We start from the raw sequence: 12,389 nt of genomic DNA on the forward strand, positions 1-12,389 counted from the left end.
TGGCCGCCGCCTCCCGTCACCGCGGCCCGGGGCTGGGCAGAGCGGGCGGTGGGACGAGGGCCGCGCTGCAGCCTCCCGCCGGAGCTGCCGGCGCAGGGACCGGGAAATGCCGGGGATTTCGGCCCTGTCACGCGGGCGCGGCCTGGTGTCGGCAAGGAAAGGATGTGGAGCTGAGGCGGGGTCCGCGGGCCGGAGCCGCGCGGACGAGGATGCTGCCGCCACGGCCGGGACCCGCACCATCGAGGGGAGGCCGCGGCTCGCGCCCACTCCCCCTCACCTCCGCCCGGCGCAGCCTCTTCGGTGCCTCTTGGGCTGCCGCACATGGAGCCGCGGCTCTGTCGGTCTCCTCGCGTACGTTCGGGAGCCGGGCCCAGGCAGGCGGCGGCGGCCGGCAGAGGGGGGTGGGGACGAGCCGGGTAACTGACTTGTTTGAGGGTGGCGGGTGGGGGAGGGTAGGATGCGCCAGGACCATTTTCTTACATTCCAGTGCTGTCCTCTGGACCAGTCGTGCTGAGCTCTTCCAGCCCTTGTGCCTATTCCTGCTAGCATTTGGAGCAAGCAGAAGGTGGACAATAGTTTACCATCTATTGTGTTGAGGCTTTGGAAGAGAGGTTGTTCGGACCTCCGCTTATAGAACCTGTTTTCTTAGCCTTTCTTGGAGTGGGGTGTGCATCGGATGATAATTTCTTTGAAGTGTTTTACTGAAATAAATTGGATCCATAGGTTCATTCGACCTTGTGTATCTCTTGCTGCAAGCTGGTCGGATTTCCAAGTGGTTGCAAAACTGTAAACGTTCATCGTGGTCACTCCGTTCGTTGCTACTCAGCATGTTGCCATTGTCTCATTAAGGTGACATTAACAGGTACTATTTGCAAACTCGGTTTATCGAGGCAGCGCTAGAGGTCTCTCTGCAGCTACTAATAGCAATGAAGTATAATGTACAAACTTCAGTGGGACTCTGACCTCTGGATTTATTAGGAAGGAAATGGTTTTAAGTCCACAGCCTCCTTTTCTAATTCGAGGCGACATGAATTGCGGTTCGTGATTCTTGCCAAGGGGCCAGTGTTATTAAGAAGTGTGCATTTTGTCCTGTGTGGAAGAAGGAAGGTAATGGGGGAAAAGATGCTATTCAGTGTTCTGTTTTGTAGAGGGACAGATGAAACTCAGGCCATTTTTCAGAGCTACAAAATTAAATACTAACTGGAAAAAACCTAGGGAAATATCTGCGGAATTCCCATTTGAATGAGACAAAAGTCATCTCTTTCTGTCTTGGTCATGGTCGAAGTTTCCTTTGTGAGAAATATGTATAAGCAAAATTGAAATTTAGAAATAGCAATAGCAGATTTTGAAACTGTCACCTGCTATTGGTCCACTTGATGATAGGAGTTAATTTTTAACTTTTTCCATCAGTAATTTTCTTGAAGCTGCCATTACTGTAAAGTAAAACTTATGTAGGTTTGAAAAATACCCATATTTGTGCAGAACTAATAACATTTTTGCTTGCTTTTCTTGGCTTTTTGTACAGGTTTTTGTCTTATTATCTGCCCCTGTTTTTGTGTTCTGGGAGCACAGTGATAGTTAGCAAGGACTCCTGCACGTATTAGGTACACAACCAGTATTTGTTGATGATCAGAAGGTGACCGGTGGCTTTTGGATGCCTGAAAAAGACAGCATGGTTACTTGAAAATATTGGTCACAGCAGCATCCCATTTCCAGGATATATTAGGATACCTAAGGCATGAAATAGCAGGTATTCAAATGGTAGTAGTATGTGGTAGACACTATACTGAGAGCTTCATGATACCTCATTTAATCCTTAATAACAGCTTTATAAGCTAGGTATAGCATTATCCCCACTATCTGAGGAAAGTATTTTAGATGAGGAAACTCAGGGTGGTTATGTAGCCTGCACAAAGTCACGCAGTGGGTATGTGCGTTCATTCACTGATTTTCTACTGGGTGTCGTAACTGTGTGCCCAGCCAACACAGTACTAGGTCTTGGGAATACAGACGTAAATATAATTCATTTTGTACCTTCAAGGAATTTACAGTCTAGTGGGGGTGATAGAAAAGTAAACTGATAATTACAATTCAGTATCTCCACAAGTGTTATGAAATAGGTACTCTGAGAATGCATGAGATGACCCTAATTTGGAGCTGAGGGTCAAGAGAGATGTTCCAGTGGATTCTTAATGGATGAATGGGAGTGAGAACGACAAAAGAAAGTTGTCCAGGCCAAGGGCTGGAGGAGGGGGAGAGGAAGGAAGAGGCATTCCAGAATGAGGGTACACTAATTGAAGAGTTCTGAGAAAAGGTAGTAGGACTGCTGGGTCTTTGAGAGAAAAGGGAGTGCCAGAGATGTGATTAAAGGGTAAACTGGGGTCCAGTCTGATCAAATGCCTTTATTATAGATTTAGGCATAATTAAGACTAGACCCCCATATCTAATTTAGTGTTAGCCATTAGAAACTTATACTACAACTTAGCTCTGTGACTAAGTAGTTGTGATTATCAGACAGTTCTGAAACGGTGAGATACTCTTTGATGAGATACCATTCTTACTTTCTCATACACAGAATGGACAAAAGATCAGACATATTATAAATTATACAACCAACTGATACACAAATAAGATGCTAGGTGAAAGAATAAAATAAATATTTTCTAAAGGAAATGAAAGTGTAGAATTGTGTCAGGAGATTGTGGGTTGGGCGAGTGTGGAGGAGGAAAATAATTTCATAGTCATTCAGTCAAGAATGGCTTCATAGAAGAGAGATTTTAAGAGGTCCTTGGAGAGAAGAAATGAGGTTGGTGAATCTGAGAGGAAGTATATAAAGCAAACTTGGAAGTGTTGGTGAGAAGTTAGCGACTAAAGATCCAGATGAAAAAGGAGAGATTAGGTTAGGGAGTGAAGAGATGAGACTTGCAAATGTCCTGTGGTGGTCTGAGGAGTTGCCTTGTGACGAAGAGTTGGTTGGAAGCCTTTTCTTGATAGGAAGATCTGAAGGATTTTATTTCAGAGCAAAGAGTTAGAAGGCGTAACATGATTAGAGCAATGGAAAGGGTGACTGGCAGTAATGTCTTGAATTCGTTCTGGAGGAGTAGTGTTGTGATCCTGTCTGCAAGGAGGAATTTCCCAAAAATTAGATGGCCATAATCTGGAATGAGGTTGGGATTTTCTTCTTTTCTTTCTTTTAATTTGAGTGTGTTTAAGTGCAAAGCTCAAAGAGAGGAAGGGGATGAAGGTTTATAGATAGAGATCGGGGAGGGAATAACTATCACTGACAGCAATTTGGAGCTTGGGTAGAGGAATGGATTTTGTCGCTAAAACTAGGAAGTACACAATAAAGGGAAACTCTTAATTACTTCTGTTTAGGCTGGAATGTGTGCTTCAGTACTAGACCTTTTCACATAAGATGTTGATTCTTAACGTTTTTTTCCATTTTAAAGAAGTATTTAAAAATCTTAAACATACTTACAGAAAGTTCCGTTTAGTGAATGCTTATAAAGCAAACATCTGGGTAACTGTCACTTAGGTCAGTTTTTCTTTTTCTTGCTCCTGTATACCTCAAGGATGTGGCAACATTTTCATCAGTTACGGTAATAATTCCACATAAGGCCCTACCATTTCTACCTCATCTACCACTTTTCCTTATATCTTTTTTGTGCCAGCCATGATAAAATACTCAAGATGGTGGAGTAACCAGTAGATTTCATCTCCATGCCTTTGTACATGCCATTCTTTTGTGTATGTACAAGCTATTCTATATGCCTTCTTTGGCTATATGTTGAGTTGATCTTAAACGTTGGCAGAATCTTTTGTCTTTACTCAGACTCCTTCACATATTTCTGGAATACAATTCTGCTACACGATGTCATTCTGTTTTTTAAAAAAAAAAACCTTCAGAAGTTCTCTATAAGGCCTTTCCTGACTAATAACACACTTGGTATCATCAGTCCCTATTCTTTTTCTCCTTTTCCTCCAATGCTTTCCTAAGTGAATTTTCCTTCACCTATTTGGATGAGTTGCTGGGACGTGCAACAAATTATGTATGTGTATAGCTGTCAAGAAGCCCACTGAGGGTAGGGACTTTGGGCTGTCCAGTACATAAAATTTAATAAATATTCTTTGAGAAGAGAGACTAAACACTCGACCTTTTGGGAATAAAAGATACAGTATTATCCTAAGATATTAGTAATTTCTTTTGGTGTTGACTCCATGGTATTGATACTGTTGCCTAGCCCTTCTCTCCCAGTCTGTTCTGCTATAATGTATTTATATAACAGGAACTAACTTATATTTGAATGGTAAACAGTGGAATGTTACTTAATGCAAAATTCATAGTGGTTCATGTTTGATTTTTACCAACACATTAATGTTTAGTGTTCCCATGTAACAGCAGTTGAACACAGAGTACAGAAACACAGCTGAACACAGCAAGCCCAGGAGTATGCGCATTGCTGTCACCTCCCATTCTGCCTCTTGGCTCAATTTAGCTGTATGCTGTGTTTTAAAGGTGTTTATTGCCCGAACCGTCTTTGTGCATTTCCCCCTTTCTCCCTAATTTTGCAGAACATGAAGTTTTTCAGGAATCTCTGTTATATAGCAAACACACTACAATTATCTTTTCTTGAGTTCACTAAGAGGGCATTTGCTCTCTTGTGGTCCTTCTAGCTCACTGAAAGCTCTTTTCTTAGTCTCTTTTGCCAACTCGTCTCCCTCCCTGCTGAGTGCAGGCATGTCTTACTGTCCGGGATGCTCTTCTCTGTAGACTGGTTTTCTTGCCCACATCAACAGCTCCCTCAGCTCTAACCATCACCTCAGTGTTGGGGACTTAAATCTTTTCTCATCATCTCCTGAAATTATTCACACAAGCATCCCATCAGCTTCTTAAGCTCAGAGTGTTTAAAACCATGTTCTGCCTTTGTTTTCTTTATTTCTGCTTATGGCATCATCACCCTCACTGTGACCTGAACTTGAGACTTGAGAGGCTTTTTGGACTCTTTCCTCATCTTCCACATTCGGTCAGATGCCGATCATGGAGCTTGAATCTCGGTGCTGTCTCTGGAATCTGATCCTCTCCATTCCACTGCCTCTAGCCTTCGCCCTATGTTAGGCCTCACTACCTATTACCTGGCCGTTTAAAAATGCCTCCAAAGTGGTGGTCTTCCTCCAATTCATGAGATTTTCTGTGAGCCTGATGCCTGTTTATTTCTGCAGCTGCAGTCTTCTCTCCCTCCCACCCCCATCCCTGTAAGCTCTAGCAACATTGAACTTCTTATATGTTTATATATACTCTGGAATCCTCCCTCCCCTCCCCGCCAGTGCTGTTTCTATTCTCAGGGCTGTCCTGCTGACTGGAATATCCTTCCCTGCCTCCTGTTTACTGACTAAATTCTACCCCTTTTAAGTTCTCAATTCTGGGGTTGGTTTTTCTGAGAAATCTTTCAGAATCCCCCTTGTCCTCCGAGATTGAGTAAGGTACCCTTCTTTGCTGCTAGAAGTGTATCTTTCTCGTAGTTATGAGGGTGTGTTTTAATTATGTTTTGTCTGTTTCTCCTACAAGATTGTGAGCTCTTTGAAAGAATGACTATCTCCACTGTCTACGACTTAGTACAGTGGCTGGAACAAAGTAAGCACTAAAAAATACCTTGAATGAATACATCCATACCAGGCACCACTGGCACAGTAATTCTCCTCAAGTATGTTTTTGAATAGAACATTTAATCTTTTAGTGTTGTTTCCTACTCCTTGTCAAGTCCAAACTTTTTATTATGACAGGTAAAATAAAGTATTGGGAAATTAAGACACATGCATAGTGAAATAGTTTTTGATTTTTTCTTATAAAAAAATTCTAATATACAGAAAAATAGAATAATTAACCCTATATGTACATTAATTGGGCTTAATACTAATTAACAGTTTTCTGTAGTTGCTTCATCTTTTTTTGACCTATGCATAACAGACACCGTGACGTTTTACTCCTAAATATTTTAGGCTGCATCTCTAAAAAGTAAGAATGCGCTCTTACATACACATCACCCTAAAACAATTCATAATTTCATAATAACATCTAATACTAGTCCACATTTAAATGGCCCCTATTGTCCCTTAAATTTTCCCACCTAATAGAATGTCCTAATTACTGGATTCGTCTGATTGTTTTCTTGTGGTGGTGTTTAACTTGTTCCTCCCATCCTTACTTCAAGTAACCCCCACCCCCACCCCCGCCCCATTATAGATTTTCTGTAAACTGGAAGTTAGATTTAAAGACTTGATTAGCTTCAGGTTAATCATTTTTTATAAAAAATACTTGAATTGGTAATGCCGAATACTTTAGAATGTATCCAGTAATGATGCTAAGATTGATTTGATGAGGGTTCACATGATAAGGAATAGTTTGATGTCATGAATTGAAAGTTACCACATTTGGTGAAATGAATTTAAGTTATCTGGGCAAAATGTAACAGAGACTGGATAACATTTGAAGTGAAAAAAGTAACCTGACTTCTTGGTATCTAGTAAAGGACCTGGAAAACATATTTCTAGAAAGTCTAACTTCAAAGTCAGTGTCATTCTCTTTCTATGGTTGATACCACTCCTAGATTTACTGTTAGTTCTGTTAACATAAAACAAAAAAAACAAAAAACAAAAAAAAACCCATAACCGTTGCTGTCAAGTCAACTCTAACTCATAGCGCTCCCTGCATTACAGAGTAGAACCGCTCCACAAAGTTTTCTCAGCTGTAGGCTCTCCAGAAGCAGAGTGCCAGGCCTTTCTTTCACAACACCACAGTGTGAGTTTGAACTGCCAACTGTCCAGTGCAAACTGTTTGCACCATTAAGGCCTGGCTGTATTTTCATTTCTAAGTCTATATTCCTTTGTCTTTTTGGTAATGAATATTAAACGTATAAGGAGAATCTGGCTATCCTTTCTTGCAGCTTTGCTATTAATAAAAATTTTGCCACAGGCTAGGATACCAACATGAACAGTTAAAATATGGTAAAATACATTGTGACTATGTTACTTGGAAGTAATTATGAAAGGTTGAATTTTCTGAGTTTTGGAATTTATTTGTTTACATATCAAATTTTCTTTCCTTTGTTTTAGAATGCCATCTTTCTGAAAATGTCCTATATACTTTTCTCCCTTCTTAAGTAGAATATAATTTATTTATTTTCTTAGTTCTTGAGAGTCACTAATATGCATATGGATATTGGTTTTTGCTTTTATGTAAGTAATGCCTTCCGGTTCTTACATTTGTCAGAATTTTACCCTTAAATTTCTATGCTTGTGGAGTTTTTGCTCTCCATAATTTTTGTTCGCGTGTTCTTAATCTGTCAGATTTGTCTTTGTTACCGTAAACATGTTTACCTGTAGTAGCTCCTCTCTTCCCTTTTAACTTGGTGTTTCATATATCCTAATGACTTGGACAGCAGATTTATTAAACATTTATTTAGCATCCCTGGTTGCATAGTGGTTAAGAGCTACAGTTTCTAACCAAAAGGTTGGCAGTTCAAATCCACCAGGCATTCCTTGGAAACTTTATAGGGCAGTTCTACTCTGTCCTAGAGGGTCGCTATGAGTTGAAATCGACTCGATGGCAACAGGTTTAGTTTAGGTTTTTTTTTTGTTTTGTTTTTTGTTTTTTGTTTTTTTTTGGGTTTTACCAGGCAGGCATTGTTAGGTGCCAAAGATTATAAATATGAATAATATTGTGCTTGCTTTAGGTAAGTTCAGTTTAGTGGGAAAGATTGATACCTAAGCTTATAGTTAGTATAAAGCATGATATGTTCTATGATTTAAAAATATAAAAAACAAAGCCCAGTTGCTGTTGAGTTGATTCTGACTCATGGCAACCCCATGTATGCACAGTAGAACTACTCTCCGTAGGGTTTTCTGTGACCATTCGGAATCAGATTACCAGTCCTTTATTCTGAGATGCCTCTGGGTGGGTTCAAACTACTAACCTTTCAGTTAGTAGTCATGCACTACCTAAGGATTCCACGTTCTGTGACACGGGTACATAATTTGCAGAATATGGTAAGGGCATGGCGAAAGAGAGTGACCAATTCCAGGCTGCAACAATGGGCTCAAATGTAGCAACAGTTGTGAGGATGGCACAGGACCGGGTAACGTTTTGTTCTGTAGTAAATAGGGTCTCTGTGAGTCGGAACCAACTCAGTGGCACCTAACAACAGCAGCAGTTTTATCTGGGGAAATTGACTAAAGTTACACAGAAGATCATACTTGAGCTAGGTCCTTGAAGGATGACTAGGAGTTTGCTAAGGCAGAAAGAAAGATAACGTGAATAACAGTCACTTGATATGGTAGCTTTACATCCACTCACCTTTCTTTTGGAAACAGCTTTCTGATTTGGCTTTTGGAAGCTCTTCTGCCATTGGATATCTCTCCGTGGGATTTTTAATGAAGGTGTTCCTGCCTCCTTTGGTTAATTAGGATGCCTCATTCTTGTGTTGCTAACCCAGGTTAGGCCAATCAAATGCTGTCTCTGGAATTTTAAATCTTGCATGAGCTGACCAGTTGTTGCTGTCAGTTCTGATTCATGGTGACTCCATGTGTGTCAGTAGAACTGTGCTTTTCTACTCTAGTTTTCGATGGCTGATTTTTCAGACATATATCTCCAGGCCTTTCTTCTGAGGCACCTTTGGGTAGACTCAAACCTGCAGCCTTTCGGTTAACAGCTGAGTGCATTAACTGTTTGCACCACACAGGGACTCAAGTGATCTAATTGATTTCATCCTGGCAGAAGTACTGTGAAGATGCCTGTGATGGTTAAGATTGTGTGTCACCTTAGCTGGGCCATGATTCTCAGTGTTTATATGTGATCACTCCAGTAATGGAATCTGCTGTGAGTAGCCAGTCAGTTTTAAGGGAGTTTCCTCTGGGTGTGGCCTGCATCCAAATATAAGCAGACGTTCTGGCTTTTTGCTTGCTCTGGATCCTGTGGCTGCCTCCTGTTCATCTAACCTCCAGTTCTTGGGACTTGAGCTATCAGCTTATCTGCCGATTTTGGGATTCGTCAACCTTCACAGTCTGTGAGCAAGAGCTCTGCTCTCCGACCTGCCAGTGTTGGGTTTGCCAGCCCCTACAGCTGTGTGAATCAGGAGAAACCTTGTGGTCTTGCCTGCCAGTCTTGGGATTCATTGATCTTCACAGCCTGTGAGCAAGAGCCCTCCTCTCCGACCTGCTGATCTTGGGTTCGCCAGCCACTTTGGCTACATGAACTGAGAGAATCCTCTATCCTGTTCCATGGACTTAGGATGTTCCAGCCTCTACAATCGTGTGAGCCGTTTCCTTGATATAAATTCCTTTACGTATATGTATTTATATGCTTTACTGGTTTTGCTTCTCTAGAGAACGCAGCCTAAGACAATGCCACCTAGATCTGTGGTGTGCTTCCATCCTTATCTTTAGCCTGATTTTTTAGCTTTTCCCTTGGTTCTGTGAATTCGTGTATATTCTTCAATAAGCTCCCCTCCCCCATTTTTTTTTCCTTAAACTGACTCAAGTCAGTTTCTGTTGTATGCAGAATAACTCTAATTTAAGGTGATTAACTGCCCTTGTTTGCCAGGGACTTATGTAGTTCATGGGAGTTTAAATGTTGAAACTGTGAAAGTCCTGGACACACCTTAACAAGTTGGTCATTCTGCTCTAATTGAAACAGTTCAGAAGTAAAGGTAAAGAGTTTTGGGATCCAAATATTGTTCAGATGGAAATATCCATTATGCAGTTGAAAATAATACATGTGGAACTAGCTTGCTTCAGTTATTTCATTCAGCAGTTATTCAAATTCTACACTAAGTGTGAGGGCTAAAACAATGAAATAATGATATCTCTCCCACAGAGAGATATCCAATGTGCTTATAAGAATAACCTTAAATAATCTCACAAAATTTTCATTATATGTTTGGAATGAGTTAAGTAATTTGCCAAAAACACATAACTAGGAAGGGGCAGAGCTGACACTCAATCCCAGATATCTGACTTTAAAACTTCTGTCCGTAATAAATATTCTCCTACTCTACCTCAGTGTCCGTGCTCAGGAATGTGTAGACTAGTATAGAAATGATATAAAAGTAAAAGCAAATAAATTCTTAATATAATCGAAGTGGAGTCCTGGTGGCACAGTGGTTAAGAGTTTGGCTGCTAACCAAAAGGTTAGCAGTTCGAATCTACCAGGTGCTCCTTGGAAACCCCACGGGGCAGTTCTTCTCTGTCCTATAGGGTCGCTATGAGTTGTAATTGACTCGATGGCAACAGGTTTGGTTTGGTCTTTGGTTATAATCAAACTATGTAGTGAGTGCAGTAGGCACATAGGGGAAGAATCACCCAAGTGGCCTGCTTGAGTCAGGGAAGGCTTTGTGGAGATGATTGCGCTTAAGCTGGAACTAGAAGAACACGTTGGTATTTTTTTGTAGTAAATCTTGGGTGAATATTCTAGTAAAAGACAGCATAATATGTTCTGGGCAACTGAGGTAATTCAGTATTTCTTACAGATGGAGTGATAAGAAAATTGAATAGAGGGTAGGCAGGGGCCAGATAGTGAAAAGCCTCTTTTGTGGGGAAAATTTTAAATAGGGAAGTGGCTTTGTGGGCTTAGAACTATTGTTTTGGTTGCACATGGGAGATTGATTGCTGAGGATGAGAAGAGAATTTGGGAGGAATAGTTAGAAAACTTTCAGGGGGCTCTGGGAGATGGATGACCTGGCTAAGAGTACAACATTGGGATTGAAAGGCAGGAAAGTTAGTAGGATTACTTATGAATTTTAGTACATTTTATAAATGTGTTCTCTCTTCTAGAGCAGAGGTTGACAAACTTTTTCTGTAAAGGGCCATAATATTCTTAAAAGTTTAAATATTTTAGGCTTTGAGGGCTATATGGTCTGTGTTTCAGCTATTCAACTCTGCTCTGAGCTTGAAAGCAGCCATAGATAGTAGGCAAACAAACGGATGTGGCTGTATTCCAATACAACTTTATTTACAAATCAGGTGGAAGGCTGGATTTGGTTCAAAAGCCTTAGTTTGCCTGAGGGGTTCTAGAATGACGTAGCCAGTAGTGAAGATCTGCAAAATAGTTGAAGCAGTGATTAATCAAAATGATGTTACAGATAAGAGTTTATAAGGATAAGAAAAGACCAGAGGAGGAAAGAACCCTGAGGGAACCACATCTTTTTTTTTTTAGGGCATTAGGTGAAAGAACCAATGAAGAATGAGTCTGTGGGTTTGGTGAAGGGTAAGACAGTACGCAGTACTGGGGAAGCCAGCACAGCTTGTCCAAGGCAGGGTCATGGAAGCTCTGTAGACACATCCAACCTCCCTGAGGGACAAGATTGCTGGGCTGAGGGCTGTGGGGACCATGGTCTTGGAGAACATCTAGCTCAATTGGCATAACATAGTGTATACAGAAAATGTTCTACATTCTACCTTGGTGAGTAGCGTCTGGGGTCTTAAAAGCCTGTGAGCAGCCATCTAAGATACTCCACTGGTCTCATCCCTTCGGGAGCAAGGGAGAATGAAGAAAACTGAAGACACGAGAAAGATTAGTCCAAAGGACTAATGGACCACAAATACACGGCCTCCACCAGACTGAGTCCAGTACAACTAGATGGTGCGCAGCCACTGACTGCTCTGACAGGGATCACAACAGAGGGTCCCGGACAGAGCTGGAGAAAAATGTAGAACAAAATCCTAACACAAAAAAAGACGAGACTTACTGGCCTGACAGAGACTGGAGAAACCCCACACACCCTTTAGCTCAGTAATGAAATCACTCCCGAGCTTCACCCTTCATCCAAAGATTAGACATAAAACAAAATGAGACCCAGGACAAGGACTAGAAGGCAGAAGGGGACAGGAAAGCTGGTAGTAGGGAAGCCAAGGTCGAGAAGGGAGAGTGTTGACACATCATGGGGTTGTTAACCAATATTGTAAACCAATATATATACTAACTGTTTAATGAGAAACTATTTGTTCTGTAAACCTTCATCTAAAGTACAATTTAAAAAAAAGCTTTATATTTGAGTGCCTTCCAACCTGAGGGGCTCATCTTCCGGCACTATATCAGACAATGTTCTGCTGCTGTTCATAAGGTTTTCACTGGCTAATTTTTTTAGAAGTAGACTGCCAGGTCCTTCTTCCTAGTCTGTCTTAGTCTGAAAGCTCAGCTGAAACCTGTCCACCATGGGTGACCCTGCTGGTTTTTGAAATACTGGTAGCATAGCTTCCAGCATCACACAGCAACACGCAAGCCACCATAGTACAAACTGACATAAGAGTGGTGGAGGATTAGTGTACGGTGTGTCATGAATGAATCTTTTTTGAGATATAAAAAGAGATTAAACAAGCAAGCGAGAGAAGCAGAGGTG

The 12,389-nt window shown here is 41.2% G+C and overlaps 1 protein-coding gene across 1 annotated transcript in view; it reads left to right on the plus strand.

Moving 5' to 3' along the window:
- The window catches only part of KPNA3 (karyopherin subunit alpha 3), a 98,432-nt gene that overhangs the window by 304 nt on the left and 85,739 nt on the right, over positions 1-12,389 (plus strand). The window lies entirely within an intron of this gene.

Source organism: Trichechus manatus, unplaced genomic scaffold, assembly GCF_000243295.1.
Source record: "Trichechus manatus latirostris isolate Lorelei unplaced genomic scaffold, TriManLat1.0 scaffold00044, whole genome shotgun sequence".
Taxonomy (NCBI): Eukaryota; Metazoa; Chordata; class Mammalia; order Sirenia; family Trichechidae; genus Trichechus; species Trichechus manatus.